Source organism: Camelus bactrianus, chromosome 8 (assembly GCF_048773025.1).
Source record: "Camelus bactrianus isolate YW-2024 breed Bactrian camel chromosome 8, ASM4877302v1, whole genome shotgun sequence".
Classification (NCBI taxonomy): Eukaryota; Metazoa; Chordata; class Mammalia; order Artiodactyla; family Camelidae; genus Camelus; species Camelus bactrianus.
In genome coordinates, this window is record NC_133546.1 from 10,942,118 (window position 1) to 10,968,147 (window position 26,030).

Genomic DNA, 26,030 nt, shown 5'->3' on the forward strand with positions numbered 1-26,030 from the left:
TTTTTGAAGGAATATATTGGAATATTTAAGAAAATACAAGTAATCTGTCCAGAATTAAATGTAATTAAGCACTGTGGTATCTGCCTCTCTCTCCACTCACATTTTCCTTTTATGGACTGAAGTGAAACAGTATTAGCTGAAAGGTTCCTAATCAGTTTAATTCAGAGAGTAACTGAATCTGAGTTTTCGAGGAGACGGTACAGGTCATCTATCTAGCCTGGTCTTGCCCCTAATTTGAGAACTGCCTCCAGTATCCTGACAGATGGGCCCCTCTCTTCTCCCTAAGTACACAGAGTGATGGGGAGTTCACAGCTCTATTAGGGAGCACATTCTATCGTTAAATAACCAATGGATAGATGAGAACTCCTTCCCCAGACATCAGTCATCCTAGAAATTCCACTAATTAGCTCAGTCTTTCCATCATGAGCCACACCCGTCCTCCTCCCCTCTCCCACCCAGTTGCCCTGCAAATAACGAAGTCAATGGTCACCGTTCTTCCCTGCTCTCTCTCTCTTTCAGTTTATCTTCACAACGAAGCCAGAACCAACTTGGAAAATAGAACAGACAGACAACACCAGATTACATTTTTCATAAAAAATCAACCGCACACGGAGGAGAGTCCTAAGGCTTCAGTCTGCGCCTGCGGGAGCGAAGGGCGCAGCTCCCGTAACCCCACTCGGAGTAAATGAGGCTACCAGTCCTCATCTCTTCGGTGCCACAACGTCTGGGGGATGTTGGGGCTCCACTGGGGAAGGCAGGAGGGAACGTGGCTCCAGAGTCCACACACGTGTGTAAATTACACACCGTTCCCGCTTCGCCGAGCCAGGGGACCCAGCGATTCTCTTAAGGAAGGTACATGAGGTTTCTTCTGAAAGAGAGGAAATGGCCTAAAATAAAAGCAAAAGAATGGTGTCTGAACACAGAAGGAAAACTGTACCGTACGGATCAGGGATCAGAGTCTTATACCTTCAGGGATGTTTAAAATGTATGAATGAAGCAGGTCTGAGTGCTGAGTTCTCAAGAGACAGAAACCATTTGTTTGCAAGTGAAACTCGTACAAAGGCTCCTCGGCACACACCCCACAGGCTCTTCTCTGTTTTTCTTAAACTGTGAAGCACTACAGAAGCATCTTTGGTTTTTCCACTACTGACACAGAAAGAGATCAAATGTTTTTCACTTTTCTCCTGATTTTACTAGAAGAAAAACAACTTAAGTCAATGAAAAACGGCCAGTGATGCTCAGCATTAAGAAGACGGCATGCAGTGGTGGGGACGGTGGCCAACTGGCCCATCCCAAAGGGCCAGAGCTGCCCGACTCTGGCTCTCCACTGCCACCTGCGCACAGAAAACTCTGTGCTGCCAGCTAAACACTGAAAATGCTGCTTTCATGTACATTTTTTCCCCTTTAACAGAGGCACTGGGGATTGAACCCAGGACCTCGTGCACACCGAGCACATGCTCTACCATTGAGCTATACCCCTCACCCCCCTAAATTTTTCAGGCTCTAAAGGCAGGAAACTAATTTAAATTTCCTTAAAATACTTGTCAGGGACACAGTTGGCAGGCCCAACAAAGCATATTTACCCACAGCCCCGAACCAGCCAGAAGCTCACCAGCTTGCAACCTCTGATGCAAATGATAAAACACAAACAGGAAAATTTCAAACCCTGGAAAAGGTTTTCAAAGAAAACAACCAGCAGTCCAAACTCCCTGACTTCAGAAGGCTACGTCCTGGGTCTCGAGGGACATCCATCTCTGCCCTGCCAACTTGGCCAAGACAACCAGACGTGCAGGCATGATTTTGGAGAGGGGGTCATTTCTACAGAAGAGGCATCATGAAGGACCCCACAGCACATGGCACCCACTTTCCTGGGGAGTGGAGAAATCCTTTCTGCAGAACTCCTGATCTGCAGCCAACCAGCCTGGAGACACCACAGCCGCCCGGGAAGTTCATTACCACACAGGGCCTCCCCTCCCATCTTCCCACAGTTATTAAGAACATCCTTCCTTACATGGAACCCAGTGGTTTCCTTCCACTGCTGTTCATTGGTCCCAGCGCCTCCTCAGTGCTGGTCATCATGTGTGCCTCGCTGTCCCTGGTCCCTTACACGGGAAGGGCAGGAATTACACTCCCTACTCAGCTGACTGCTTTCGCTGCCAAATATTCCATTCCCTTCATCATGATCAATAGGACACCATTCCCAAACATTCCTAACCACCATCACTCTCCCTGGAGAGCAATATCCTTCTTAAATCTAAGGCCTGGAAGGTGAGAATGAAAGAAACCAAAGATTAAGAAGCACCGAGCCAAAAGCGTTACTTGTATTTTAATATTTTATATTTCTCAAAGCAATCCCCTTTGGTTTGTATTATTATTACTATTTTGCAGGTGAAGACACTGAGGCTAAGCAGAGTCAAGTAGTTTTCCAAAGGCCACAAAACCAGTGCAAATGAAAACCTCAAACCAAACCTGTCTGATGCTAAAGAGACAACAGCATTGCTACACTTACAGAAAATGGCGTAGCTACAATGTGTTCTCACTATTATAACTAAAGTTATAATTATAAGCAAGTCGACCCTTTCTGGCGATCTCAGGAATAGACCATGGTTTTCATTCACGTAATACAGAAACAAATTCTCAAACTTTATAAATAGTACCTAAACCTAGTTAATGGATTTAACATGTAAAAATCCAAGTACACACTGAATAAAATAGGAAGTCATATAACATGTATCTTATACTTAGTCACAAGCACTCTATGAGAAAAATGCTTTTCATACCCCTATTTTACAGAAGAAAGCCCTAAAATCCAAAGAAGTATTATGTGGGGAGGTGACTTTTCTCCCCATTTCCTCAAGAGGCACAAATCTAGCAAGTCTGTTTTCGAAACCAAATGCTTCCGAATTAGCCCAGAGAAGACAAAACTTGCACGGCTGGCCTTCAGACCCCAAACTGCCATGGTTTGAAGGTTTTACCTCCCACGTGACACTGAAAACCCACACGAATGTACAACTGACACGTGCAACTCGTCTGCTACCCAGACATCATCCCCGGGGTCAGCAGAACTGCTCAGGGCCCAGGCAGTAGAGTCCCCCTGCCCTGACCTCAGTGAGGGAACAAGTCATATTTTAAAAGAAAACTACTGACTAGACACAGTGAATCTTCAAAATCTCCTGCAGAGCTAACAAATTTCTCACTGTCTGACACTGAGCAACTTACACAGCGAGCTGCATTGAACTCATCATGCACTTAGTCTGACAGCATCTCGGTGCCCCAGACACCACTCTGGCTGTGGACCACCTGGGGAACCAGACAGATAAGGGTCCTGAGCTCACGGAACTTCTGCTCCAGCGACAGTGAGGCTGGACAACAAGCCGAGAAATAACTACCCGAAGGAGAAAACTGGGAGGGAGAGACAAGCACTTTGCAGGGAATTAAAACAGAATGACCTGTGTCGCAGGGGGCTGGAGGGCCACCTGAGACTGGGTAGCTGGAGGTGGTCTCTGGAGGTAGTACCTCGAGTTGAGATCCAAAGAGCACAAAGCAGCCCAAGAAAGATGAGCTAATTTTGGCCCAGAAAGCTCCTGCTTGTGTCTGTGTCTGTCAGTAAAACAAGCGCGAACTGCAGACCCTGCAAATGTTTCCAGGGAATGACTTGCCATCATTCCAAATGCTGCTTTGGGAACTGTTCAGCTTTCCCTGCAACAGCCAACGAATCCACCAGTAAGACGCCCCAACCAGAAACGAACGACCTTCATATCAGAGGTGGAAGCTTACATTTCCCTGGTGGTTTCCTAGTGTCCGAGTCTCCTGAGCTGTCCTGATCTTACAGCTCCAACTGGAAATGAGACAGACTAGTCTGTTCTTCAGCAGGAAGCCCTAGTTGGCTTGGAGTTGAGGCATATGCTCTATTGGTATTTAACATCTAAAGAGAAGGAAATAAATACTTCCCAAGTGGCAACTTCTCTACCTAAGTTCCCAGAGAAGATGGACATATGGTTTTCCACACGGAGAGAAGCAGCCAGCGTATCAAATTAAAGTGCCTTTAAGAGTTACCCTATGACCTAGCAATCCCACTCCTGGGCATATATTCAGAGGGAACTCTAATTCCAAAAGATACATGTACCCTAGTGTTCATAGCAGCACTATTTACAATAGCCAAGACATGGGAGCAACCTAAATGTCCCTCAACAGATGACTGGATAAAGAAGATGTAGTATGTGTATACAATGGAATACTACTCAGCCATAAAAAATGAAATAATGCCATTTGCAGCAACACAGATGGACCTAGAGATTTATCATACTAAGTGAATTAAGTCAGACAGGGAAAAACAAATATCATATGATATAATTTATATGTGGAATCTGAAAAAATCTGATGATATAAATGAATTTACAAAACAGAAAGAGTTGCAGACATAGAAAACAAACTTATGGTTACCAAAGGGGAAAGGGGATACAGATAAATTAGGAGTTTGGAATTAACATACATATATATATAAAATAGATATAAAACATAACAATATATTTTAAAATAAGTATAAAATAGATAACCAACAAGAACCTACTATATAGCACAAGGAGCTATATTCCATATCTTGTAATAACCTATAATGGAAAAGAATCTGAAAAAGAATATATATATATATATATATATATATATATATATATATATATATATATGACTGAATCACTTTGCTGTTCACCTGAAACTAACACAACATTGTAAATCAACTATAATTCAATCAAACAACCAACCAAACAAACAAAAAACCAAATTAAAGTGCATTTGTAATCAGCCACTTGGATTTGGCACCTGCTGCCTGCAGGAACCTCAATTACTCGAGGAATCCACACCAGCTTTCCCCACTCAGGTCCTCATACCAAGAGCAGTTAACAGAGCTACATGGGAAACAGACACATAAGAAATATAGACTGGCATATATTATCGCCTTTGTACAAGTGCCTCAAACTTACCCCGAGAGGAAGTGTGGACCACGCCTAGTGTAATCATTCATTCATTCATCTGGAAGAAGCCAGCTGAAGAGGCATCTTTGCAAGTCAAGCACAAAGTCCTGGCAAGAGAAAACAAAAACACAGAGGTGGTAAGAAACAATTTTTCAAAATCAGAATTTTGTTTTAGTAACTTTAATAGTTTGATTTCTCAGTAATCTGCTGTATCTTGGGCTTGATACAAAAAGGGAGCATCTAAAACAAAAATCAAGAGTTAAGTGATTAACCATAAAGGAAATACAAGGGTCTTCCCACATCCTGTTTGGAGAAGTGGATTTACTGCTTCATCCTCTAATTTATATGGCTAAGCCATTTTATAGTTAGATACATGGAGGGAGGGAAAGAGGAAGCAGGGAGGAGAGAGGCAGGGTGGAGAAGGAGGAAGAGGAAGGGGAGAGGCAGGGGAGACAGACAGGTAGAGGGGTGGATGGTTGGAGAGACAGAATGAGCCTCCTGTTTTCAAGCCACCACTCCACATGCCGAGGACAGCAGCAAATAAGAGAGGATGTCTCTGCTCTCACTGAGCTTCATTCAAATCAGAGGAAGCAGTCAAAACAAATACGTAAATAAATAAACAAGAAAAATATCCTAGAGTGATACCTGCAATACGGAGACATGAGACTGGATAAGCTAGTGAGTGACAAGGATCTAAATTAAAATGGAAGATCAGGAAATGGCAACTAGGCTGAGCTCTGAATGCTATTTTGAAGTTAGGAAAACAATCCCCTAGACAGAGGGACCAGCCAGGACCCTAATAAGAACCAGCATGTCAAGAGCAGTTAGCATGAATTATGGGGCAGAAAAATCCCAGTGCAAGTGAGTGGAGTCAAAGGGTCAGAGTTTCGTTACTTACTAAGCAGGTGACTTCTGGGTCCTCTCATATTATAGAGAATAACACTTTCTTCCTAGGTTTGATATGCTGCCCAGGGATTTACTAAAACCCCTGGCCCTATTAGTCAACCTACCAAAAAGTACTTCCCTTTTCTTTCACTGTTTAAAATGTTAAACTGGTTGCTTTTAGAGAATAAGACTTGTCTTTTTTTTTTTTTTTTAACTATAGGTAATTTACAATATTGTGTTAGTTTCAGGTAGAGACATCTTTTTACAAAACATGATTTCACCTCCGCTACATACACAAGATACCGTGTTATGGTAATAATTGTGTACTGTGACCCACAACTCAAAATCCTTGATAAAGAAAGCAGACTTTGGAGCGCAAAGGAGCAGAGTTCAACCCCTAGGTTCCCCATTACCACCCGAGCGATATCAGTCTGGTCATTTAAGTTGTCTGAGCCTCTGGTTTCTTCAGCTATGAAATGGAAATGATGTCTACTTTGCAGGGTTATTCTAAGTATTTAATAGGATACTGCACATAAGATACTTAATAAAGAGGTTGTAACACATGAAATACTCTAAGTGGCAATAAAGTACTTTCACTGTGAACAGTCGCTATTGGGAAAGGCGTGGTCACCCCCAACGATTCATGCTACAGAAATACACTCTATAACTGGGCACAGTGGAGAGAACAACTTTCATTTACAGATCACCGAACAGCCTATGGGTGGACCTTTAAAACCAATCAAACTCCTTCTGTCTACAAGTGAGGATTTAAAGCTAAAAGAGGTAGACTGATTTGTTCAAGGTGATATAATTAATTTAAAGAAAATTCTTAGAAACCTAAATAATAGATATATTTGGTCAAGAGTACTCGCCTTATAAGATAAATCCTAAACAGACATAGATTTAAATTCTCTGTGTAATTAACCCAGTATAGACAAGAAAATATGTTTAAACAAAATGGAAAATTAAACAAGCTTCCGTGGACTCTTTCTAAATACATGATACTGACAATTTTTAAAAGCCAAGAATTCTTATCTCTTACTGATGGCCTGATAGATGGTTACTTACTAAAGAAGAAACTATAACATATAGTATCTGCCACACTTTAATTTTTCCAATGACAATAACAGATAAGAACATTCTCAAGTACCTACTATGTGACAGAAGTTTCCATATGTCTCATGAGTGTGACAGGTGCTTGTTCATACATTTGCATAAACTGTTTCCTGCTGGAAATGCCTCCCTGAAGAAGTCCTAATTACCCCTCAAGATCCAGCTTAAGTGTCTCCTCTTCCATGAAGCCTTCCCTGACCTCCTCTCCACCTCCTGCCAAGACATGAATTATCTCCCACTCATTCACCTCACCACTCCAGTACAGGCAACTGCATTGCAATCAGTTCTTTTTCCCTTGTCTGTCTTCCCTGGTAGATTCTGACTGCTCTGAAAATAAGGTATCTTACTTATCTTTGTTTTCTGATGTCTAGCACCATGCCTCACACAGAGGTGCTTAATAATTGTATGCTGAATGGATCGATGGAAGGATTGATTCATTAAATTGCTGGTACAATGTGATTTCACTTTTAGACTAGCCTTCTTTTCCATCCCATCACTGTGACTTAATTACAAAAAAAGAGGTTATAGTCTAACTACTGTATGTCAACTTAGCTAGGCTATGGAGCCCAGATAAGTCTGGCCAAACACCAGGCTGGATGTTGCTGTAAAGGTCTTTTTTACATGGAATTAACATTAAAATCAGCAGCCCTTGAGTAAAGCTGATTATCCTCCAGTAATGTGGGTGGGCCTCACCCAATCAGTTGAAGGCCTCAAAGCAAAGGCTGTGGTTTCCTGAAGAAGGAAATCTGCCTCCAGTTGGCAACACAGAAACCTGCCTGGGGTCCCAGCCCCCTGTCATGAGGAACTCTAACTCAGGGCTGCAACATCAACTTTCTGAATCTCCAGACTGCAGGCCTGCCCTATGGATTCCGGATTTTCAACCATCCCCACCCTCATCACGTGAAACATTTCCTTAAAATCTCTAGATAGACAGACAGACAAATAGGCAGGCCCTGCTGGTTCTGTTTCTCTGGAGAATCCTGATTAATAAAATTACTAATCATTTTGGATTGAAATGATTTGAGGTAGTATTATAGAATGTTTAAGTTTAGAGTACACTGATTTAAAATCTGCTCATCTTGCAGCTGAAGGGAGGCCTAGAAAGGACAGATGAGCCATGTCGCATAGATAGCGGAGAAGAACCAGGACTAGAACTGAGCTCACCAAACAGCTACCTCAGCTCCGGTCCCGGAATAGATGACAGTGGTTTTGTCCCAGTGGCAAATCAGCAGTTGCAAAGTGCCCATCCTTGGATCCCAGTGCCCCCTTCCTGAACTTTTTCACTCTCCGAGTGTATTCCACGGGCCACGGGAACAAGTGAATTTCATCTAGTTGGATGGACTGCAAGTCACCTTCAACAAGTGGATATTCTCTCAACAGGGTAGACTGGATGGAGCTGCCAATTAGCGCCGCGTTTTGAGGTGAGTCAACCGTGGGGCAGGTACTGCCGTCTCCTGCGACTACACAAAGATCTCAGCGCTGTGTGTAGTCTGTGCGAGGTGAACTACATCCACCATTTAACCCTAGGGATTCTACACGGTTACTTACACAAAGAGCGTGCTGGTATCTGTAGCAGCATGGAGGTACCCCGTGGAATAGAGTCAGCCACCAACAGATGTCACCCGTTCTTTTCAGCGTGGAAATCTATCACCCTCGAGCCCCGGAGCCGCCTGCTTGTCCGGGACGTCATTTTCACTTAACGTGAATTTATCTTACATTTCCCTCCCTTGAGTTTTGTGATGAAAAGCTGCTCAATTTTACAGTGCTGAGGATTCCGCCCCCGTGCCTTCCCTAAAGGCCAGATGTAACTGAACCTTCAGCTACATCACAGTTTAGGAAAAAAATAAATAAAAAGAAGTCCACACTAAGGAAGGGCTACAACGTTAATCAACCTAGAAGCCTACGGTCAAGCCCTGAGCCAGGCTGACAGCGCCCACTGTTCAGAAAACTTTCGCTGCCAGGCCAGCCAGGTTAAGGAGAAAGTGCTGGAGAAGAGAAGGATGAATGAGTACTTAGCCATGCCCTGAAAATATGCTCCCTGCTACCCAGCCAGGTAAGAAGAATGCATTTCTTGCCGAGAAATTTCTCTCTAAAATTCATGCCTTCTTTAAATTAAATCTCCTTTCTGACCACCGTCTCTCTGACACCATGTTGTAAAGTTTCTGGGTTTCCTTCAGCCATGCTCTCAGCCAGGCAGCTCCTCAATCCAGAGACAACTCAATGTCTGCAGTAAAACAATACAGCAGGTGGGAGGGCTTCCGGGAGCCAGAGAGGGGCTGGGAGTGAGAAATGGAACTCCTGTCCCCACGAAGCCCTCGCGTGACCCAGGTCTGCATCAGTTGACTGAGCCCAGGCACATCTCCGTTCACCGGTGGGGCCTTGATTACCTCTGTTTCTCAGGCCCGTAGAGACTAGTTGAACCAGCCACTCTGGGCCTCTGACTCAAGGGGATCACCATGTGCTGGATCACCTTCCTCAAAAGACAGTTTCCAGCAGCTTCTCGCACGGACACTGCCACCCTGTTCCCGCACAAAGAACTCATAGAATCAGATGCTGCCTTTTACAAAAGAAGACACACAGTTGCCCAGGAGACTGCAGACGGTTAGAGAATCCATCCCTCTGACAAAGGGATGACTAATTACAATGAAAATAGCAAGTTTCAGTCTATCCTCCCCAAATGGCAGACTTCTGTACACACGGAGCACAGTCCTTACTTACCACGAACAAAATCGCAGCAAGTCCCTTGTTATTTATAAAACAGCTCATGTGAAACACCAAAAAACAAAAAAGATCAAGAAGATCTGGAAGCAGGACCAGGCGTATCCACTTGGGCCGCTGCACTCCCCAGGCTGGTGATCGGTCGGCCAATCTGGCCTCTGTTTAAAATAAGTGTTCCCTAAGGTTCCCACCAAGTTCATGTACCCAAGGACTAAATTTAAGGATGCAACAGTTGGCACATTATACCTTGAGTGCCTACATGCAGGCATTTATTAAGTTAATTAAATTCAATTCAAGAAGTATCTGTTGAACACCTGTTGTGCTCAAGGTACGACGCTAAGTGTCAGGAATACACTGGTGACCAAAATCCTGCGACAGTCTCACACAGCCTGTGAACAAACCAACCATGGATCACAAGGCAGCGTGGAGACGGTTATGGTCCAGAGGGACAGAGGCGATGGAAGCACAAAGGAATGGCTCAGGAGACGACACTACTGGGATCCTGTCCCACCCCTTGCCCAGACAAGAGAAACTCATGTAGCATTGGTGTCTTAAAGCCACCACTGAACTTTGGCTCCTAGACTAAGGGACAAGCCTCATCCAGGCGACTGACAGTCAATCAGGGAGTGACTTTCTTCCTTAGATAATGCAATACAAGAGTTCCTAACTCCTCCCCAGCCAGAGCATCCGTGTACCCAGAAGCACACACATTCAGCATCAGGGGAGGCTCACACCCCAGTTATGACATGGTGTGAGGCCCACGGAAGACAAAGATGAGCTGGGCCATCATCTCGGACCATGAGAAACTTGAAACTTTCTGTGGCCAAGAGACCACCTGGATGATCGTGGCAGGAAATACCTGCTCCCCTCGTCCTCTCTCCTGAGAACTGATGGCCCTGCCCACCTCTACTTCTTCCAGCCTATCGACACTTAGAACCATCCTCTCATCATCCCCACCATCTCTTCAAGGAGAGAAGAGGAGAGAGAAGAAAGGAAGAAGATGATTTATAAACAAACAGAACACTGTGAGGAGGGTATAGCTCAAGCGGTAGAGCACATGCTTAGCATGCATGAGGTCCTGGGTTCAATCCTCATTACCTCCTCTAAAAATAAACAAAGTAATATAATAAATAAATAATATTAAAAAAAAAAAACAGAACACAGATATGTGGAGGTGGGAGTCTCCTAATTCATGGTCTTTTTACACCCTCTCTATCCATCCTATTCCCCTACATCCTTAGTTACCAACACAAGCTCTAAGCGTCATGAGGTTCTACCTTTGTAACAGGCCAACATCCCATCGAACAGCTGAAGGGACAAGCAAAGGAAATGATATTCGTTCGCTCGTCATAGGAACAGCTTCTTGACAATATCTGTACAATGTTATCATTGCCTTTATCCCATCCTTAGACTGAGTTCCCTGCCAGTAACACAAGAAGCACAGGAATGAAAGAAGTAAACAAATGAGACCCAAGGAGGCACTGCTGAATAACTACAAAATTAACAAATGAGCACAACACAATAGCTTTTAAAAGGTGGTGCGATCACAGATAAAGAGAACAAACTAGTGGTTACCAGTGGGGAGCCGAGAGGGGGGCAATGTAGGGGTGAGGGAAGTGAGAGGCACAAAATGCTGGAGGAATACAGCCAATATTTTGTAATAACTGTAAAAGGACTGTGACCTTTAAAAATTGTATTTAAAAAAAAGTGGCATGAGCGACAGAACAAAACACATGTAGAAGTTACCCTACACAATGGGTTTAAATGCTCCTTTAGTAGGAGGGAGAAAAAAAATGACAGGACAGGACCCTACTGACCTTAAAATAGGAAATACACATTTGTTCATCACTTGAAAGGGCAAACACGTGAAAACGGCACACAGCGGTAGGTGATTCAAGAACCCCTGAATTTAAGTGGAATGTAGAAAGATCTGTCCTTGCGGGCTCTGATACCAGATGCCACAAAGGGATGACTGAAATAGCCGAGCCTCCAGAAATTTTCCAATCTGCCACACTTCCTTCCTGGGAACAGAGCACAAGCTAATGCTTTGATGGACAAGGGGATATTTTCTGACTGGCCCCCTCCCTGGGGACTTCCAGGAAACAGTGATCTCAGAGTCACAAGCTTAGCTGAGAAAGTTCATGCAGTAGGACCCACCAGGAAAGCGACCAGTTCATCGCAAGCTAGGCTCGTTTCAACATTGCTTTAGCTGTTCTCTTGCCTTCAGGTGACATCTCACCAGTTCGCCCCAAGGCGGAGGATGCCAGTCAGGGCGCGAAACGTTATCTCAGATGCTACAGTGACACACTGCCTAGCACTATAATCTAAAAGATGCCAAACTTGACCTGACACTTGAAGATGTCACGTTGCTTTTACCTACTCTTCTGTTTAAAGCCAAATATTTAGGAAAAAGAAAACCTATGGCTTGTGTTCACAAAACAGAAGCTTGCTGGATCTTCAGGAGGCTGCAGGGCACAGTGGGGAGTTAGGAGCCAACCCCAGATCTGCCCCTGACTCTGGGTCATTTATCTGCATCCCTCTCTCAACCCGATTTCCCTCCGTCCACAAAGGAAGCGATGACACCCACCCGCCGCGACTGTTGTGAAAACAAAATGAGAAAATATCCTTGAATCACCCGACATGGGGCTTAGTCCAAGTGAACAAATACTAAATAACGAAATGCAAATTCTCTCTTCTTGTCTTGGTTTCTGTGAGGCAGGAAGAAATGCAGGCTTCCTTCCATGGGGAGCAGCACTCATAAAAACTGTGAATTACTTTTAACAAGCACAAGGCTCACAAGGTAACTCAGTAACACCAAAGCCAGGCTTCAATGTCCGTTACTAATAAACACTGTAAAACATTTTTTAAAAAATAGTTCTCTGGGAACTGAAGAGATGGGTAAGTTAAAAGTGAAATGGAAAATGTCAGTTGAGAATCCGGCACAATTTGCCTTGGAGATTACTGGGTTTCAATATCCACAGTAATATTCGGAAATGATTTTCACAGCCTTCTAAAATCAAGAGTAATTAAATTAATTAGGGCACCGAGGCCTCCTTCAATCCCAGACCAGCGAGGGAGGCTTCTGAACAGGCAGGTAATTGTCAGTCTATGTCTGGGTTTAGCGTAAGGCTGGGTCTGCAGGATTGCTGTCCTTTAGAACAAATTACCCATCACCATGAAAGGCGCTCAGGACACATTAGGAATTTGTAGAATAAACAGCTCCCAGTTCTTTGGGCCCGATGTACAATAAGCTATGGGAATTGTTGAGAAATGAGCGGAAATGATGACAAATTTATTAAATGTGAACTCTGTGTCTGCAAAATAAAAAGGATTAGGGAGAAAGGATAGGAGTTTCAAATTCTCAGCAGAGGGACGTGACTGAAGGCACTGCTACGCTGTCCTCCTGATTTTCCTCTTCCTACGGCCAACCCATCGGTAGCCAATCTCTGTCTTCTCTCTTGGGACCAAATGAGAGCGTCCAATTAGCATCAAATCACAGTTACTGGATCTAAACTACTGGTACGTCCCTGAACAACTGTAATCACAGAATTTCCTCAGACTGAAAGTACTTCAGGTATTTCAATTACTTTGGCGTGGAATTAGCAACATATTTCCCACAGGTATTTTATTACCTGTTATTTCATGAGGATGAATAACTACGATGTTAATTAGAAAATGGCTGTAAATGGAGAGGGTTAGGGAGGAGTGTGGCACACATTTATTGATTTTCACAATGTGAAATGCATTCGCAGGGACACCGTCTAGGAATATAATTTGAACCAAAATTTCTGGGCCCATAATGAATGTTCCATTCCCTTTCTGCCTCCTAAACCCCCCACAGGAACTCCACCTCCCAAGCCTCAGCCCCCAACCCAATTACTATTAATAACTCCTTCCGGCTCTAACCTACGTTGCTGGCTGGCTCCCAGCCTTGCCCGCAGTCACATTCCTTCTGCCTAAGGTGCCCTTTCTCTCCTGTCTCCACTAAGTCCATCACACGTATCTTCTCCTTTGCCATTATTTCATACTAATTTCTTTGTCAAACCTTATTCTTACTTCATTCAAAACCCTAGGACTCTCAAGTGACACTGGGCAAGGAGAGCAGAGGTTAAGACATTATATCCATAAGGAAGCTAAAATAAAAACTTACAAGAGTAAGCTTTTCTTCAATAGTTGGTTGCTGGAATTTTTTTAGTTCCAATGTGGTGGCACAAAAAAAGTCAATATTCTATTCAGTTATCTTTAATCTTTTTACTATACCAGAACTTGACTTCATTAAAAAATATTTCTATGGCATTAAGCATGTTCTTGAAAATCTTCTGTATGAATTAACTAAAGGGTCAGGTTAACTTTATCCAACTTGAATATTTAATCCAACCCAGTCTCCCCTTCCTACCTAACACTTATTCCCTTGCCACAGTAAGAGCACAGAGCAGTCCGGAGGAGCCGGCGGCACGTTCCCAATCTGGCGCATCCTGGCTCTGTATCCCAGCCTGCACCCCTGCCCCTGTCCAGAACTGCACCTGCTCAACCTTCCTCGTCTAGAGCTGCTCTGAGACTCAATGATCTCTACCATTTTACCAGCCACCCCATCCATCCTCTCACTCCTCCAGGCGCTGGTCATGAGATGAATATGAGTGATCCAGCTCCAGCTCTACCGACAGTTCTCTGAGATTCTAATAACATTTTAAATAGCCCTGGGATCAGGTCTCAAGACGGAAAGTCCATCAATCATAGTTTAGGAACTAACAGCCTCTTAGTCCCTTAGGAAGAATTTAATAAACATACAAGAAAAGGCATAGTGATAATAATAATTTGAAAAACATGTTAAATAAATGTATCATTACATTCAGCTTATTTGATTAGATTAATATTTCTAGGTATTTTGTTGTGTTTGATACAGTGGGAATGTTTATGCCAGTTTTAAAATTCTGGTTTTTGAAGTGGGGGGAAAAAAAGTGAATGGAAGGCCACAAATGGCAAAATATCAAAAAAGAAGAAAAGATTAACATGCTTAAACCTTATCCAGACATTTTAAAGTCATGGGACAATAACTATTCTGCAAAAGAATAACCTTCGAAGTAAATTAACTCTGAGATAGAGAGGAACTCACGACTAAATTTATGACTAGGAACTGTCTTTGGGCTACACTCCTCGTGCCCACATCAGCAAATCAGTAACAGTGTCAACTGTTGCTCGGGCACGAAGCAATATGATTTATGTAGGACCTGGCACCATGATGGCATCACTAACACAGGACTGCACCTGCAGGGAGTTTTCTTTCAGATGATGAAGTAAGTACGTGGGTTCTACTGTTGATCTACTAACAAGCCACTTTGGGAAAAGCACCCTGACGTCCCTCAAGCTGTCTAGATTTACTTGGTGTTTTCCACCTACCAGCCTCCATGGGATGCTCTGGGATTAGTGACGCTGAAAATCTTTCAGCCCTGGGGATGAAAGGTGCTGATGAGGATCGCGGGGGAAGCATGCCCACATTGCCTGATGGGAAGATTCAGAATTCTTCTTCTAAGGGTGTTTACTGCAGGTAGGAAAATGTTACATTCGAGTTGGAAATTATGGTGGACGTTTAATCATGGGAGGTGGGGTAGCTCCCTGCTGAGCAGAGACCAGAGATCCCTCAGTTCCAATTCTTCCTCTGCTGCTACGGTGGGTGTGGCCTTGAGTCTCACCGTCTTGCTCTGTGAATCCACATTAAGTACATGGAGCCCCTGGAGAAGCAGAGCTTATAATCAGAGGAAATCGAACTGAAGTGGGAACACCTGTATGACATTTAGGTCACAGAAAGTGGGATTTGGCTGCAGTCTCGAGCCCTTCTATGAAAGTACTCAGGCAATCTGAAATAGGAAAAGTACTAGAAACAACAAAAAGTGGATAATAATACAGTTTAACACAGGGTCTCTATAAAGTCCTTAAATTTCTACACTTTAATAACAGTAACAGGTTTTAGACATGAGAAATACCAACTTATGAGTGTGGTTATCTAAAAGACTTAGTTCCTGGTAGGAAATCTGAATTTTTAACTCTGCTAATTATAGACTATAGTTTCCCTCAGTGAACGTTGTTTATTTATCACAAAATCTCTAAGAAACACCCTATGTGCAACTTCATGACCCTCCATTCTCCACTGGATTCCCTGACTCCCACCCCCTCAGTTCTCTGCCTCCTTGAGCTCCGCCACCCCTCACTCACCTCCTTGGGTGGACTTGGTCCTCCTCTCCTCACCTTCGATACTCTTTCTGATGACTTCTTGGCTTTCACTGTCCTTGATGGCAACTGAGTCTCCTCCTTCTTAAATGGAGGAGAGGGCTCTTCCCAGCTCCAGACCCATTTATGACCTACTGGATGTGTTATCTCAAAGTCAGTATGACCCAAACTAAAATTGTTTGTTATTCTAACCCCTAGTCTATACCTAAATAACCCAGTTCTGGGCATTGCAGGCGAGGATAACGGCCCATCCAGGAGGCCATTCTCACAAGACAGAAACCCATCAGTGCCCCTAGGCTTGCCCTGCCCTCAGTTTGCCTGTCCAGGTGTCCACCAGCCCCCCTGCTCCTACCACTCCGTGACTCTGTCATGTGTGCCTCCGCCCCCTTTGCCCCCTGCATGCATTCATCCCCCAGGAGGTGACCCAAGCTCTGCCTCTACTGGAATACTTCCAAGCCTTCCTCCATCCACAAATCTCTTCTCTAGCAGCCAGAAGAAAAGTCTGAAGCACAAATCAGATCCCGTACAACTAAAAGTCCCAAACACCTCTTCAAGGAACACAGGACTCCACTGACCCTTCCAGCTCCTGTCCCACCAGCCACCAATGCAAGTTCCTTCCAGACCACACCATCCTGCCTACTCCAGTGGCTAGGTACCTCTTGGGCTGGCTGAAATGCTTCCCTTTGCTTTGATGGCTCAGCAGATCTCTCTTCATTCTCAAGACCAATTACATGGTCTTCCCTCACATCACGGAAGAAGCTAATAAATCTTTACTTTCAGATACATCACTGCACTGGGACCAATATCTCTGTTCAAGCCCTTAACATGGTACACAAATTCCCTGCTCACGTGCCCATCTGTTTCACGAGGGCACGGACTCTGTTCTGAGTCTGTCCTTGCTTGTGCCTCACACAGGGCCTGGTGAGGACTGTATGAGCACTGGGTGTTTGCTGAGTGAACCCCTTAAACAAGCACAAGTTCCAGAAGACAGCTGTCCTAAGGTAGTAAGTCCATTCGGAAATGCATCATCCGTCAACCCGGGTATTTCAGGTTCAAGTATCTCGCTGTCTTGATGACGATTCCAGAGACAGGCCCCATCTAGGTCATCCAGAAAGCCAGTGCACCCCTCTTCATTTCTATAATGTGTCCACGCACATTTAGAAAATATTTCTTGTATATTCTAAGCCCAAGATGAACCACAAGGCTCCTAAGTGAAGACGCAGAAATGAACCATCTCAGGGCGTCATCATCCCAATGTAAATTTCCCTTGAAAAGACTAAGCCAATCAATTTGCCCTAATGTTTTTAGGCCTTTTACCCTGAGTTATTTACCATTTCCCTGTTTAACTCATCATAAAGAAACTGCTGGGGAACAGCTTTCAAGTCAGAAAGCACATGCTTAACCGAGACACATTTTAACGAATACTGACTACATGGGATGGGATTTTTTTTTTTAAGAGTCAAAGTAAGCCAAATTTCATCTCGAAAAGAAAACAGCTATCCAGATAGCACACTGCAGAAGCACAAACGATGACAAAACCCACACTATAGTTAAAAAACAGCAAGACCATTTATTTCTTCAATATTTCTACTGTTTCCATTTTCTTTACTTAAATAATATTAGGAAGCTACACAGTGACTCAAAACCGATGACAAAGCCAATATCTGCACTCGTTTTTATTTTTATTTTTCTAGTATATTTTAGCTGCTAGACATAACAATAGCATAAAGCAGGGTGTGTCTTCTATAATTACTGTGTACAACTACATCAGCCACCAATCTTCATCTATATTTTTACAATGTAATTCCTGTGTATGTCCATTTCTTATTTTAACAGGCACAGATGATGACTGAGATTATATGCAAATACACGCTGCTTTACAGACTCTTTGATAACCATTTCCCCAAAGGCGAGCCATGATTTTCTACCAGCGAACGGAGCATCAGTCATTCTCTGATTGAACTTGAATCAAACAATGAAAAATCAGGCTGTAATGTTTACTAACAGCTACCAGTGGCTATAAAGGATGGTTAAGACACCTGGCAGGTTCATCTCACTCACAGAATTTCCTGAAGGGGGCAAAGGAACAAAATAGAGTCGCTTGCCCTCAAGAAGCCAGTAGAAGAGGAAAAGTGTGCTCTAGGGGAAGGGCAGTCCTGGATTTGAATCACACCTCCATCACTTAATCAGGATGGAGAAGACCAGTCTCACAGAGCTGCAAGGAATTGGTGGTCAAGGTGTATAAAGCACCCAGCACAGACCTCCTCTCCTAGCTCCAGGCTGCTCACCTACCATGTCTGCCAGGCTCTCTCCACGATCGAACACTCAGCATCCCCCAACGCCCAGCTCCCCTCCACGGCCTGCCGATGGTTCCTCCTCAGTATCCCCCAGCGAACCCACATCCCTCCATTTGCACTGCTGCCACCCAGTTCACACCAACTCTCCCCAAGGCTAATGCAAAAGCCTCTCAACTGGCTTCCCCCAGCGCACTCTGAGAACCCCTTTGGAGTCTTCCCAATGCTTTCGGATGAAGACCAAGATCCCTCCTAGGGTTTACAAGGTCGTGCAAGGTCGACCCTTGACTGCCTTTCCAGCCCCACCTTTCTCCATTCTCCTTCCTTCTTCCTTACAGGACAGCCACACTCCCTCCTGCCTGAGGGCCTCTGCACAGACTGTTCCTTTGCTCAAAGTGGAAGGATCTTCTCAATTCCTGACCCCACTCTCAGCCTAATTATTACCTGTCCTGGTCCTCAAAGCTAGGTCAGGTCCACCTCTCAACAAGTGCTTTGTCTGCCAAAGAACTTTTCACAGTGGGGATAGTACGTTTTTAGTTATGTGATGAATCAGTGTACACCCCTTCTACTTCACTCTAAACTCAAAGGAGGGGAGGGAATGAACAAATGTTTACCACTATCTTAGGTTGGGTGTTCCTGAAACAGAGCCAAAGAGAAGGACCTGGGTGTGTATAGTTTAAGGGAGGTCATCCAGAGGAGGGATGAACGAGAGAGAAGGGAGGCTGAAACAGGGAAGAAGGGAGAGCCGATAGCAGGGTGAGTTACCAAGGCCAACACTGCAGACAAGAGAGTATCAATTCCAGGGTCTCCTGGGAGCCATGCAGGTGCCCCTCCAGGGTTGTCCCTCTGCAGGAAGGAGGCAGAAGCTTCTGTCCACTGGTTTTTGTCCTCTCCTAGTTTCAGGCTGTGCCCCTGGGTGCTAACTCGCCCCTCTCTGGTCTGTGCCTGCCCACCAAGTGGGCACCCACAGTGGCAGAACCAGGGCAGAGAACAGGGTGGTCATCACAAAGCGCGTCTGAAATATACCGACTTCTCCTCCAAGCTGTGTCTGAAAATGGAGGCAGGTCATGAGGCTGTGGCTCAGAGAGGAGGCGTCTCCTGTGCTCACTATATGTCCCCATGCCCAGGACAGAGTCCGGTCCTCCACAGAACCTCATGGGTGGTGGTGGTGGTAGTGATAGCGGTGACGGTGGTGAGGGTGGTGATGATGGTGATGGTGGTGGGTCTCCAGATCATCATCCTTTTTCAGGTAAATGTAACTGCTTTCCAACAGCACTGGTAGAATATGAAAACGTATTTGGGAAAGGAGGAAAAGTTAATGCTGCTAGGATGTCCTGGAAGGTCTCTCCACAAGAGGGTACTCAGGATTGGGAGAGAGGGATTCCTGTCACAACAAAAAGAGTGTGAATGTCTAGACTGTTGCAGGGGAAGAGCGATTATGTGCTTTATAGTGTATGTGGCTACACTGAATAACTTGGGCATACTTCCCCAAACATTCTGTTTGCTTCTAGGACATCAAGAAGTTATGTTTGACAGGGAACAATAGTCAGTACCTTGCAATAACATAATGATTTCCAGGGGTTTGTGGAGAGGGAGGGAGGGAGGAATGAATAGATGGGGCACACGGGATTTTTAGGGCAATGAAATTATTCTGTGTGATACTTTAGTGGTGGCCACATGTCATTATGCGTTTGTCAAAGCCCATAGAATGTACAACGTCAGGAGTGAATCCCAATGTAAACTATGGACTTTGGTTAATAATAACGTGCCCATGTGGGTTCATCGATTGTACCAAATATGCCACGCTGACGAGGGATGTTGCGGGGAGGGGAGGATGTTTGTGTGGGTGGGGAGGGCTATGTGCGAACTCAGTATTTTCTGCTCAATTCTGTTGTGAACCTGAAACTACTCTAAAAGAATAAAGTCTATGAAAAATTTAATTTAAAAAAGATCTGAAAAATATATATATAACTGAATCACTTTGCTGTACACCTGAAACTAACACAATATTGTAAATCAACTCTACTTCAATTAAAAAAAAAAGAAGTTATGTTTGAATACTGGAAAGCACATATTATATTTCAGTTTAACATAACTGGAGATGCTAAGGCGAAAACAACCTCAAGACATTAACTAGGTGACAGAGCCGTGTAACCCTCTTCCTAGTCCTAATGCTTCTGTGAATTCCATAAGGTCTTCACGAATGACTGCCAGCAACTAGTGAAGTAAGTGTTGCAAAATAGGGCACTTACACACGAAGCTCAGCTCAGTCAAATCCCTTAAACGGAAGGACTTCACCTGCTTAAGATTCATGGATTAAACGCAGATTTCGTGAACGTTTACTACATCCATGGATATCAAGGAGGTTGTGTGGAGAAAAAGGGAAAATCGATTCTACCCCTGGCATAAAAGGATGGTCTCGTACCATCTAGGCCAGGAAGCCGGACCTAGACTCAAATGAAAATGGCAGAGTGAAAAGCAAAACGTTATTTAAAACCCAAACCAACTGCCACCACTTCTGTCTCCTGAAGGAGAAGCCCAGCTCACGTCTGCCAAGAGATCAGTCTTTAAGTTTCTCCCTTCCATCGAGAGGATTGACGAAGGAAAGGCAGAAATCCCAAACCCTCTCCCAGGTCTCCCATGCATATAGAAGGTTAAGCAGAGGCCTGCGTCTTTAGCAGTTAAGGGAGCGGGACTCCGGAATCGGAGAGGGCCATGAGAGCCAGGCCAGCTCCTAGAGAAGAGAGAGGCCAAGCAAAAGGGTGAGAGCCTGGGAGCTCCGGGCCTCTGTGGCTGTGAAATCCCAGCAGTGGGTCGCCCAGGTCTCTGAGAACTGACAATGTGACCTTTAGACACTAAGATGTCATATTGCTCTACATGAACAAGGTAGGAAAAAAATGTTCTCTGAGCCAAGTCTAAAGTGAGTTCCCACTGCCCAACCGGGGCTTCAGGTGGTCCTAACTAGGGTCCCACGATGCTGTATCTGTACCCTGAGACACGGTGTGGAACCTCTTCTGAGAACCCTTCCCAGGCTGGGAAGATCCTAAGTGGAAATACCGGTAAAGAACTAATCAAAAAAATTTTTTTTAGTTCAATGTAACCGTTAGACCTCAGGAAGGTATGTAAAGAATTTCACCAAATATTTTTTTAAGTTTATTGTTAAAAACTGGGCTTGCTTCCCACTTCTGAAATTAAAGTCTATTACAAAGGATAAAAACTAAAGGAAAACCAGGGCCAAGCAGGGAAGATGCACCTGAAAGGTGATGTGGAGTTCCCACAAAATATCGAAGCCCATCCACCGAAAGCCTACCCGGTTGGTCCCGCTTTGAAAGTCTGCGCATGCGCACAGAACCCCCTCACCTTGGTGGGGAACTCTCCCAAGGCCATGGCCAGGCACCCGCAGGGCCGCACATATTTGATTTTTCTGCCCAGGCTCTAGGCCTTCAAGGTCTCACATATAATGGGATGTAAACAATGAACCACAAATGTCAACAAGACATGATGTGAACAAGAATCTGACAGAGAGACTCAAAATTTAAAACAGTGAGACGTCCTCACAGTTAGGCTAAGAGTGGTGGCTGGGATGGAGGCTGGGAAGAGGGAAGAGGGAGAGCCCGAGTGCCTGTCCAGGGCAGAGTGGGCCGGAGGTGCTTTGGATGGCATGAGAGATCGCATTATTCTGGAACCGCTTCAGACAGCAGCTGGGGTGTGCAAAGTTAAACGCTAGCCAGTCGAAAGAACAGCATCAAGACGTTCAGATACATATCCAGGACATTGTCTCCAAACTACCAATCGGGGGTAGCCTCGGAGGAGGGGTTATTAACACAAATTAGCAGCAGGACTGGCTGCCAAATCCTCCTGAGTGCCTGTTTCTGCCCAGATTTCAAACCAGAGTCACCATGCCAAAAAAGAAGCTTTTCCCCGTCACACGTGATCATTACTTCAATTCAAATATAAATTGGCACTTGAAAGTATGAAAGGGAAGTCATGCTTTTGTATTACAGGGGGAAAAAAAGGTTATTTTCATTTAAAAATAAAAAGGTCACATAAGGGCAAGAAGAAAGGAAACGCACAATTATTTCCACAGGCTCATTTGTAGGCAAATTTGCACTGCTTGAATATAAGAAAAACTAGAAAGTTTAATAGTGTGTATATATGAACAAAATTAATTTTGCCAATTTCCTCCTCTGGAGAGGAGGGGGAGGGGAGAGAAGCAGAAGAGAAGGGGGTGGGGAGAGAAGGGGGAAGGAATGAGGGGAGAGGAGGAAGACTGGTTAAGGGGAAAGGAGGGAGGATGAAATGAGATGTTTATCTTCACAACGGTGGTACCTAGAACTGGGAATAAATGTGTAGCCTACAAGAAGGATGCCTTGTTGACTTTCAATATGCTCACACACAAGCTATTAATTACACTGGCCATGAAATAGAATTATGTAACCCAGCTTTAATGTTTGAACCATGTCAAGCCTCCACCTGGAATTACTCAAAAGCATTTTGCCCCCATTGAGAAACAAAGAAACAGAGTCCCCTGGCAGAGTAATAAAATTCCAGCACCAGAGCTTCCCTGTGGTGCCTGCCAGCTCTCAGGCTGCACTTGGTTCCAAGCCAAACCAAAAGTTCTGAGGTCAACTCTTCAAATCCCAGCCCCAAATACAGGCACAATTCACAAGCAAGGCATAGGCAAGCCAGATATACAAACTGATCAGGGTTTTATGTCTTAACCATGATTACGAGACAATATGCTTTTCTACGCTTATGAGTTATGCAGTTTTCGTGTCCTAGGGCTGTAAAAGCTAGACAACAAGTTTAAGGTTTAGTTCTTGAAAGTAAGATATTGCATTTTACATTATTTTATTCTAACACTCACCAACAACATCGACCTTTCCACACTGGCAAAGGAAGTCTTTTTGGGAATTACCAAATCAGCACAGCATGGAAAAGGGCTTTAAAAAAATGTACCGGTAAATTTGTAGACGGTTAATAAAACCCTGCAACCAAGACACTAGGCTACCTACTCATTCACAGTTATCAAAAGAAAACGATCAATTTTCCAAATTATAGGATATCTAGCCTTTTTGCACAAGGCATATACTGGTTTATTACCTTCTTTCTAAGTTTCTCTGTATCTTCCATGGAACAATTGTGTAGGATTCCAGGTAAATATTTATGCCATGTGTATTCCTCCATTATTTCTACATAATGTCTACTTTTTCCATTTATTACTTTTATCCAAGGCTTCACCACCTTATATCCACAAATATATTGTCTATTTTTTTAGTCAGTTATAACATGCATGCAATAGAGTACATAAATCTTAATGGCACCTTTCCATAACTTACAGGTATGTACATTCATGTAACTATCACCCTGATCAAGATACACTGCTGGAAATGTACACACAGTTGTTCATGTCCACACACACACACACACACACACATACACACACACTCCATCTTTGGGATCACATTAAAGTTGTGGTATAAACAAACAGGAAAGAGGTCGACCACAATATGATCAACTGCTAAAACAATGCTTTTTAGTTGACTGTGGAAAAACAAAGCATTTAAAGTATCATTTGCAATTTGATGCAGAGATTGTTTTTGCTCCATTTCTAAGTCTTGTATCATTACCTCTTTTATTAAATTATGTTGCCTTGCCACTAAATCTGAACCATTCATTTTCTTTCAAAAAAAAAAAAGTTACAAGTCATAGAATGGGAGAAATTTTTTGCACATCATATATCCAATAACAGACTTATCTTCAAAAAACATACTAAAAATTGTCAAAACTCAACAGTAAGAAAACAGACAACCAGTTTTTTAAATGAGCAAAAGACCTGAACAGACACTTCACCAAAAAATATATCTGGATGGCAAATAAGCACAAGAAAAGAGGTTCAACATTATTAGTCTTTCAGGAGATGCAAATTAAAACCACAAAGAGATATCATTATACATTTTGAGAGAGGCTAAAATTTTTTTTTAAAGTAAAATAAATTGATAACACCAAAAGCCAGTGAAGATATGGAGTGACAAGAGATAGGGAATGCAAAATGAAAGCCATTTTGGAAAACAGTTTCATAGTTTCTTATAAATCTAAACATGCTGTGTTTACCATGTAACCAGGGTATTTACCCATTGAATTAAAAACTTATGCTTACACAAAAATCTATATAGCAATGTTTATTTATAATCTCTAAAAACTGGAAACAACCAACATGTCTTTCAACAAATGATTCACAGTGGTGCCTTCAGACAATGGCATACTACCCAGCAATAAAAAGGAACAGTTTATTGATTTATCCAATAAACTGGATTACTCTCACATGCATTTTCCTAAGAGAAAAAAGCCAGACCTCCCCTCCCTCCAAAAAGGGCTGCATATTTTATAACCTCATTTATATGATGTTCAGGAAAAAGCAAAATTCTAGGGAGAAAATAGTGGTTGCCAAGGGGTGGGGGACCACACAGAGAATTTTAAGAAGATGGAACTGTTTATCATGACACCGGGGTAGTGGATACAAGAGGCTATGCATCCACCAAGAGTGAACTAGACTGTTATGCAATATTTTTAAAACATCAACCAGGGTGTCAGGGGATCTCAGGATGGAATGCAGACCATAAGAAAGGAACGTAACAAATGGATGACATAATTTCACCGCGGTGGGTGGGAAAGGGAGCTGATCTAAACAGCTTTGGAGCCCAATATTCTAGCTGATACTATAAGCTAATGATAAAAGAAAAAGAAGAAGCACATAACACTGTACTGTGATTGGTAGCTGCTCTCAGGAGTACTAGTTGGCAGTTCTGAAACTACTTTACATCTAAACCAGGACAGAACAAGTTCGCAAATAAATTATAGACGATGGAAGCCAAGATTTTCACTGTCAGAAAAAGAAGCTATGAAGAAGAAAAGGGGAAAGAATAGAATGAACCCTGTGTTTCTGGATGATATATATAGTTAAATAGATAAAAAATATGTAGAGAGAGGTATGTGTATAGGTTCTGTGATATCAGTATGAATTCATGTTTATTTTTATATGTATATAGATAGATACAAAATACAGACATAAACGTAAGTCAGAGGTAGCAGTGTGAACGCATGTTTATTTTAAGGCAGAGAGAGAGAGAGAAATACAGATATGTGTATACAAGGATTAGTATATATACCGATGTCTCCTAGCTCTGGTCATTGAGAGTGCTTAAAAGCAGCAGCAACACTCCAGCAGCAAAGGGACACCCAGCATCCAGGACTTGCTTTCTAAATACCATTCTCAACTAAAAGGAGGCAGGGCTCTTTGGAGAAATGTCTAACTCTAGAGCTGGAGTAGAACCTGGCACATCCTACAGTGCCAGAACACCAAAAGGCAACAGGAGCCAACCTGAGAGAGTTTTCAATCACCAAATTTGGAATAATTTGAGCAAAGTAATAATAGTATTGGGTTATAACCCAAAAAATAAACTAGATGACCGTACGTCTATACTGATATAAATAAATAACTGAATAAACAAATAAATAGAGGAGAAAGAACAAATCTTCTTGACAAAAGAACTCCAATTATTAAGTGTAGAAAAAATGAAGGATACAGAAAATCATCATGAGAATGGCACAGTCATACTGCTCAGGCTGGATAAACACTGAAAGCAGTGGGCAGGACTTACACAGTGTCTCAAAGCACACCACCCCGAATTTATTAAACACTATGCTGGTTTTCAGATATGACCACAAATTATTTGCTACTCCTCCCTCTAGAAGATGGAGCTGAATCCCCTTCCCTTGTCTGAGGCTGGACTTGGTGACTTGCTTCTAACACAATATAGAAAGT

The 26,030-nt window shown here is 43.4% G+C and overlaps 1 protein-coding gene and 1 non-coding gene across 13 annotated transcripts in view; both read right to left on the minus strand.

The window, feature by feature from the left end:
- The window catches only part of TIAM2 (TIAM Rac1 associated GEF 2), a 216,281-nt gene that overhangs the window by 128,416 nt on the left and 61,835 nt on the right, over positions 1-26,030 (minus strand). For all 12 annotated transcript variants that reach the window (XM_074368102.1, XM_074368106.1, XM_074368100.1 and 9 more), the window contains one exon: positions 4,980-5,077. The gene's annotated coding sequence lies outside the window, so the exon portion shown is untranslated. The remainder of the gene's footprint in view (positions 1-4,979; positions 5,078-26,030) is intronic.
- Positions 1,409-1,480, minus strand: TRNAT-GGU (transfer RNA threonine (anticodon GGU)). The gene has a single exon. It is a non-coding gene; the product is annotated as a tRNA-Thr (tRNA).